Source organism: Brassica napus (assembly GCF_020379485.1).
Source record: "Brassica napus cultivar Da-Ae chromosome A5 unlocalized genomic scaffold, Da-Ae chrA05_Random_22, whole genome shotgun sequence".
NCBI lineage: Eukaryota > Viridiplantae > Streptophyta > Magnoliopsida > Brassicales > Brassicaceae > Brassica > Brassica napus.
The window spans coordinates 25,316-32,901 of record NW_026014017.1 but is presented as its reverse complement, the minus strand read 5'-3'; the positions used below and the strand labels follow the sequence as shown (position 1 = coordinate 32,901).

At 38.0% G+C, this 7,586-nt stretch overlaps 2 pseudogenes; both read right to left on the bottom strand.

Moving 5' to 3' along the window:
• Nucleotides 1–1,919: 1,919 nt before the first annotated feature.
• On the bottom strand, nt 1,920–3,810 carry LOC125594243 (annotated as a pseudogene).
• Nucleotides 3,811–4,273: 463 nt separating this feature from the next.
• LOC125594246 lies at nt 4,274–7,277 on the bottom strand (annotated as a pseudogene).
• Nucleotides 7,278–7,586: the final 309 nt, after the last annotated feature.

Genomic DNA, 7,586 nt, shown 5'->3' with positions numbered 1-7,586 from the left:
TTTCAGTGGAATAGCTTATGGTATCTGTGAGTAACCAACTTGAACCGTAGATCTACATAGATAGTTCATGTTTGTTCTCATCTAGTTTTGTTCATCAATTTCAGGTCAAAAGCTTGCAGAGGCCTTTTCAACCCAGATATCTTTCCATACTTACAGGCAGGAATCTAAAAACAGAGACGCACATAGCTACGAAATGTGTGTCAGAGACCCGCAAATGTTTGAGACAAACAACTGTTGTTAGTTTATTTCACTATGTATCTCTACAGACTCAGATTTGTATTGACAAGCTTTTTCATGAGAAGGACATATGCATTACAAAACACAGCTTCCTTTTATGTTTTCATATCGTAAATACGTTGCTGCATTCTTCTGTGATTTTTCTTCATGGGTTTACATTCCCCTGTCACTAGAAACATTCAAAAGTACACATAAAGATATTGGTTTAATGTTTGTGCGTTTGTGTGTGTTTTGACGTGTTTTTGACTACGTTCCGCATATATTATAACTTAATTGTATGAGAAAATAGCATAAAATTTTTACAGGAAAATATACAAAACCTACAAACACAATGTAATTTACCTATAAGTGGCTCCGCTCACCCATGGGTCTTCTTCGTTAGGGCTGCCATAAGCCTTAATAACTTAGCGTATTCCAAAAAGGGTCACAATAAATAGACAAGAACACAAACTCTCAATTATGAGCTACTCAGCTGTTACCTCACCCACCCCTCTACAAACAACTAAGTGGGAGTTATTAAGTCTACAATAATATGTCATCCAAACAAGATCACTAAGAGATACCACCCACTGCTATTATTTTTATAAAGAGAACTAGATTTTGATCCGCTCTCTAAAAACGCCGATAACTTTTTACTATTCTAATAAAATTCGATTGAGTTTATAACTTTTATTTTAAAATAATAATTTTCAAGTTTTTCTATTTGAATTTTCAAAAAAACTTGTTCTATTATACTATTTGATTTTCTTATCCGAAGACCGCGAATCGATAGATCCAGTGACCTGTGATAATCCGGTTCAAATTAGTAAAAAGAATTTTAATTAAAAATTCTAGAAAACCAGTAAAAATCTAAAATATGTACGATCCGATATCATTATTATGTAAAAACAATATAATAAATAATTTTTTTTCAAAATAAAATTATTTATATATTCATATTCGATCGTTAAATAATACTATGCATGAAAAATTATATTTTAAATTTAATGGAGTGTATAGTTTGCATAAAAATTAAGAATTATTATAATTCACAAAATATGGAAGTATTACTTACCATAAATATAGGGAATATTCATATTATTAATTTAAATAAGTAATATATGTGAGATTTATATCTCTTACGAATTAAAAAATTACATCGCTCTTTTAGGATAAAAATAATACTAAATGTCATGTCATCTTTTTCCAAAATTTTTAATTTCATTATGTCATACATGTGAACTTTCCCATAAACAAAAAACAAACACATGCATTTACATGTTTTTTGGAACATCAATTTTACTTTATGTTTTAAGTTCAACTATATTTATTTTGGTGCATTTATCAGCTATTTATTCTATTTTATTGAACGATCAGTGAAACCACTTATACTATTCATTTTGACATAAACAACTTTAAAATAAAGTATAAACTACTATCTCTAACTACTATCAAATAAATAGATAAAAAATTGAATTCATTTGAAATTATTAGAGGATAAAACATATGAACCCGGCGCGTAGCGCCGGAATACCACTAGTTACTTATACACCTAACTATATTCAAATCAATAGAAAAAAAACTGAAAAATAAATTAATAAATTTTGCATTGAATTCTAAAACAAAATGTTACTCTATAATTCACTTGATATGAAACGGATGAAGTATTATAAAGAGCATTAACTTCAATAAAGCAAACTAACTGAACCACGCCTTCAAAGTTACTAGATGCAATTGGCTCTTAATGTAGTTGTTCCAACATATACCACTTAGCTTAGACGGCTAGCTAGTTCCACCACAGGTTAGTGAATGTTCCCTGCCATCATTTATTATGACTTGCATTCAAATATCTTGATCTCTTTTTGACCCCAGCCGTGGGAAAAGCTCCCATCACGGTCAAACCCAATCGCGCAAACGAGGTTAGCTGAATTCAACAAGTCCCCTTGCTTCAAATCTGCTTTCACTGTCAGCTTACTGAAAGTCAGATACTTGCATAAACCCTCAAGGAATGGATCAATCCACCCGCCTTGTCTAGAATCCGGTTGTGTCAGGTTGCTTACTGAACTTTTACCATCACTACTCAACGCTGAGTAGTAGTATCTTGCCAACGGTTTGTCTTTAGAAGCAGGCAGAAAGCTTTGATTTGTCTGTATCTTGTTGCAAAGTAGACTGATTCAAGTTTCTTGAAGTTTCTCATTAACCGAGAGCTTCAAGAAGCGTGCTGTTTAGAGTATCATCCTCGTTTTCTTCTGCTTCAACTCCCTCAGCTCCTGTTCTGATCCGTTTTCCTGAGACCGGTAACGAAAGGACATCGTTTCCTTTTTGCTTCAAGCTCAGCTGTCTTTTTAGACTCAATGTCGGAAGAAAGAAGCGAAACCGTATCACGCAACTTGTCTGCCGTTTCTTGCTTTCTTGGTTGAATCAGAAACAAGAACTCTAGCAGTAACTCCTGCTCCTCGATTCTCTCCCTTAGATCTATCGCAACTCTACGCTCTTCCAAAACTCTCTCTAGTCTCGTTGACAAACTCGCTTTTCAGCACTCACTGCAAGGAGACAAGAAGACTCTATAAGGAAAGAACTTTTCTCATTAAAGAAAGAATCATCACACCTCATGGACGGTCGATAGGTAGGCTCAGGGTGAAGTAACCACAAGCAGAAGGAAGCTTCTTTAGGCCAGTTGAGAAGTATCTGAGGCGGAAGAACACGATGTCTTAAGCTAGACATGGTTCTTGACTTCTCTCTCTAGAAGAGACAGGACAAAACAGCTGCACACAACGCTCAACATTCATCAATCTCAGAAAGCAAAATCATATAAAGACATATATTTCCACAAACCTCAAAGGAGAACACCGAGACGGTAAACATCAGAAGCATAAGTAGTAGCACAACCAGTATCTTCTTCAGGACTTGTATACCAACTCATCTCCATAGCCAGATCTCTTTCATAGGAAACGGTTGAAACTCCTCTTCTTTGCTCGAGCCACCAACCTCTTGAGACTTCTTCATTGTTGTCTCCTTTGGCCTTTCCTCATCAGCCCGTAATCCGAACAAGAAGCCGATTCGATAACCGAAAGCGGTTGAACGAAGACATAACGAAACAAGAAGGCCTAACATTATGAAACAAACCGCTTGGAGTGAGCTGCATTCACAATCTCAACGATTTGTATGAAAACATGAAAACACTCGAACGCATCCACCGATCGTTCTGGGTTGTCTAACCACTGACGCAAGCTAACGTTTTCGCATTTCAAAGCTCTCACAATATCATCAGCTCTCAAGTTTTCTTCTTTGTGTGAGCCAAGTAAGCTTCTAACATAACCAATGTGAGACAAGAAGGACTTAGAACGATCTCTCTCGGCTGGTAAGAACTCTGAAAACCCAGAGGTGTTTAATCCTCTGGAATTAGATTCTGAAAAACCCCTCCTACTACCAATACTTCATGTCTTATAACAAAGAGATTTAGGAAGAAAGAAATGATTTTTAAAGGATCCTTTAGACAGAAAAGACCAACCTAAATATAAAATTGCAACCTTTGATGACATAAGAGACAAACACAGAGGAAGGTTCTCGACCACTAAGCTTTTGATTGATCATTTCAAGATTAATATTGTTTGTGGATTTGTAAGACAAAAAGAAAAACTTTTGACGTTTGAATCAAGTCCTGCTCGCCACTCCCAACTATAATAATAGGTGGTTGCTTGAACTTTGTACATCGTTGCGAGATTGTAAACGCGTGTTCCATCGTCTTGTCCTCGAAGGAATATCCAAAAACAAAGGAATAAGAAAAAAAAAAAACACACATTTTTCTCTTTTATTAATCTCAACTAAAAACTACCGAATAAAGAATGAAAATACAGTTACTTAACCTCTCGTAAGTTCCAAGTCTAAAAATAGATAGTCCTGCCTAATACGTTGGAAACAAATCTTCTAAAGGTTTCCTTCCACATGGCCAAAACCAAATTCAAAGATGTGTTTCAGCAACCGAGATAGACGTTGTATTTCTCTCGAATAAAAATGAAACAATCAGGTGAACAAGAAGAGTTCATATTTCTTTATATTAAAAAGGTAATAATTTTTATTGATTTTGTTCTTCTAGATTTAAATTTATAAATATAGCCTGTTTCTACACATCGCTAAGAATAAGATAATATGACATTACATGAACCAAAACGTGACAAGACTTGATTCTATGATCATGAATCAATAAAAATTACATTATTTTCACTCAAAATACGCCGCGTGTTAAGAAGTTTCAAGCAAATGAGTTTTTTCTTTGCGGTTTGATCATATACATTTTGCCTCTGAGATGGGTCAACGGCTAGAAACAGATGAGGGATGATTGGTTGAGACTTGTTGGCTGGATGCTTCTTCAGCTTGATGTTTCCTAACTCGAGCCTTATCGATTCTTGCTCTTCTCACAGCTTCTTGGATATGTCGGTCATGGTCTTTCAACACCTGATCCATGTTTCCTGATGGAACCACCAAAGGTCCTGAGTAATGAATCTTGTGCCCTTTTGATCCATAACCCAACTGCAACCACATAACAAGACAAGTTAGTTCGCTAGTTACTAATAATAGAAAGGAGGACATTTTGGAGGACTTACAAGAACTGAGTCTTTCTTGTTGCTTCTACCATTCTCTTCTTGGTTAGCTTCTTCAGATGTTTCTTTGAAGGAACCTGGAAGCCGAGTCATTCCTCTGCAAGTCTCTTGCTGCGATGCGCTTGTTCTTGTTGCAGCAAAGCCAGGAATCGCCGAGTAATCAGCAGCAGCTATAGATAAAACTTTCTGAGAGGGATCTTGGTAGTTCCTTCTACCCCCTTTGCGGAAGCAGATCTACGCGTAAGAGGACCTGAATGTGAAGCTCTCTTGTGAGGAACCATAATGTTTCCTTGTGATTCTCTGTTTGGTTCGAATGCTTGTGATGATGATCTTGGTGGATCGATTGGGGAAACCAGAAGCAACTTCTTCAGGATGTGGATTAAACTTCTCGCTTCTGCTTCTATTATTAGCCTGGCTCTGCCTCTTCTGCAAGTAAAGGAGAGAGAGAGAGAGTAAGCCAAAGAAGCTTTAACATCAAAAGAGATAATAAGTTTTATCAATGTTCTAAAATTCGGTTTAGGCGAAACAATTTTCTTAAAATCTAATTTTAAAGAGCGATTCAAATCAGTTTAAACATCAGATTCTTTATACCTGCATAGATGCAACCAGCTCTGCATTGGCGTCAGGGGCAGGGATGGCTCGAGATTCCTTAGTTCCTCTCCTTTCTTGGTGTCCCTTGTTTCCTCCAGCTTGTCTACATACACAGAGAGAAAGAGAGATTCAAGCTTTTTTATTAAGAGCACTACTAGTGATCTAGCATAGTTTGCAGAGGAAAGATTCATGTCAGACCTTCTACTTTCTTCATCACGCATCCTCGCATCAAGCTCTTTGCTGGGAGGATATTTAGGCAAGCTTGAAGGATCACATGGCAGAGGTCTAGTGGAAAAGAACTGAGTGAGAACAAAAGAATCATAAATTTGAGGTTACTAAAATGCATAAGAACAGAGATCAATGACTGTCTGAGAACTGTGATTACCTCGCTTTGGAGAGCTGAGTTGGCGGTCCCACGATCGTCAGGATTGACTGAAAGCAGAGTTTCAGAAGGGCTAAAGCTGGCTGAGGAAACTCCTTGAACGTTTCATCAACTATGCGTTTATTGGGCTGCGTAGGCTTGAAGATCGTCGCATGAGGCAACCTAGATTTCACCCAATAATCCTCTAAGGCGAGCCGCATAGCTTGAAAATCTTGTGCAGCTGTTCCACCTGTAAACACCATAAGCAATTAAAGAAACTAGTCTCAACGAACTCAGAGCAGAGATTCAAACTAAAAAACTGCAAATGTTACCTCGGTTCTACCAGGCATAATAGGCTTGCCTGCATATAGTTCAGCAAGAATACAACCTGTGCTCCACAAATCAACAGCTGCTCCATAGCGTGTTGCTCCGAGCAAAAGCTCAGTTGGACGGTACCAGAGAGTAACAACACGGCTAGTCAAAGGCTGAGTCTGATTCGGATCAAAGAAGCTAGCTAACCCAAAGTCAGCAATCTTTAAAACTCCGCTATTATCTATTAGAAGATTCGATCCTTAATGTCCCTATGAAGTACCACGGCTGTGACAATGGTCTAGTCCGCGTAACAGTTGCTGCAAGTAACATTTAACCTGCACACAATGAACAAAGGAAAGGTAAGACTCAGAGAACTGCACACACCGACACATTCAGTTGAAAACAAACATAAAGGTACCTGTGATTCAGAAAATTTAACAGCAGGATGGGAGGCTAGTCCAGCTAGATCATGCTCCATGTACTCGAAAACAAGATACAAGCTGCAAGACATTCTTGATGTCACTAAGCCTTCTAGCTTTATGATGTTAGGGTGATCAAGGCGGCGCAATATCTGGATCTCTCTCGCCATAACCTCACGCTCTCCGGCTCTAGATTATCAAACCTAACTTTCTTCAACGCCACATCTTCTTCTGGTCCAGGTCTCGAGCTCTATACACATTACTATAAGTACCCTGCCCAATCTGCAATAAACCAATGGCATTAGAGATCTTTCTATACATTTTGGAAAGATGCCAATAGAAGAAAGAAGAGTTAGTTACTTTGTCCAACTTCTCGAAAGAGTCAGCACGGCGGGGAACCCATCCTTTGATAGCTTCTCCAGCAACAGAAGCCAACCATGGAGGCCCGCCTGCAGCTACATACTCTCCTTCAACTCCTTTAGCTATGGTGATGCCCATTGGGAAGTTGGAAGCAGCAACATTCTCTGTCTTCCTCTTCTCCCTTCTACTACTCAAACTCTCCCCACGCGAAACGTTTGGTCTAACACTAACAACATCAGGCTGTTCCTTTGTCCTCCTAAGAGGCTCTTCTCTTCTAGAAGAAAAGTAAACAGGTCTTGAAACAACAGAAGAAGACTTGTCTCTTGGGCTGTCTTCGATAGCAGAAGGCTTACACCAAACACAACCCATTGATCAATCTAAATAAGAAACTGCTTTGAAACTAAACAAGTGGGCCCCACATGAAAAGGAACCCTAGCAACTATTTATTGAGTATAACCCAGAAAGGAAAAAAAAAAAGAAGTGATTTTTATTCCGTAATGTGCCCCCAGATCAAGACGACGGTTTCAGGAACTATGATTCGTGTAGGAATAGAAAAGGCAACCAGAAGACTCTCAACAGCTATGAACTTGTCTGCGTAAAGCAACTACCTTTTTCGAGTGATTGTAGAGAGAGAGAGAGACTAAAACAGGAAGCAAAAGCAAATGTAAAGTTGAGAACTTTGCACGAAAATTCTTAAACAGAGAGGAGAGAGAGAGAGAAATCAAA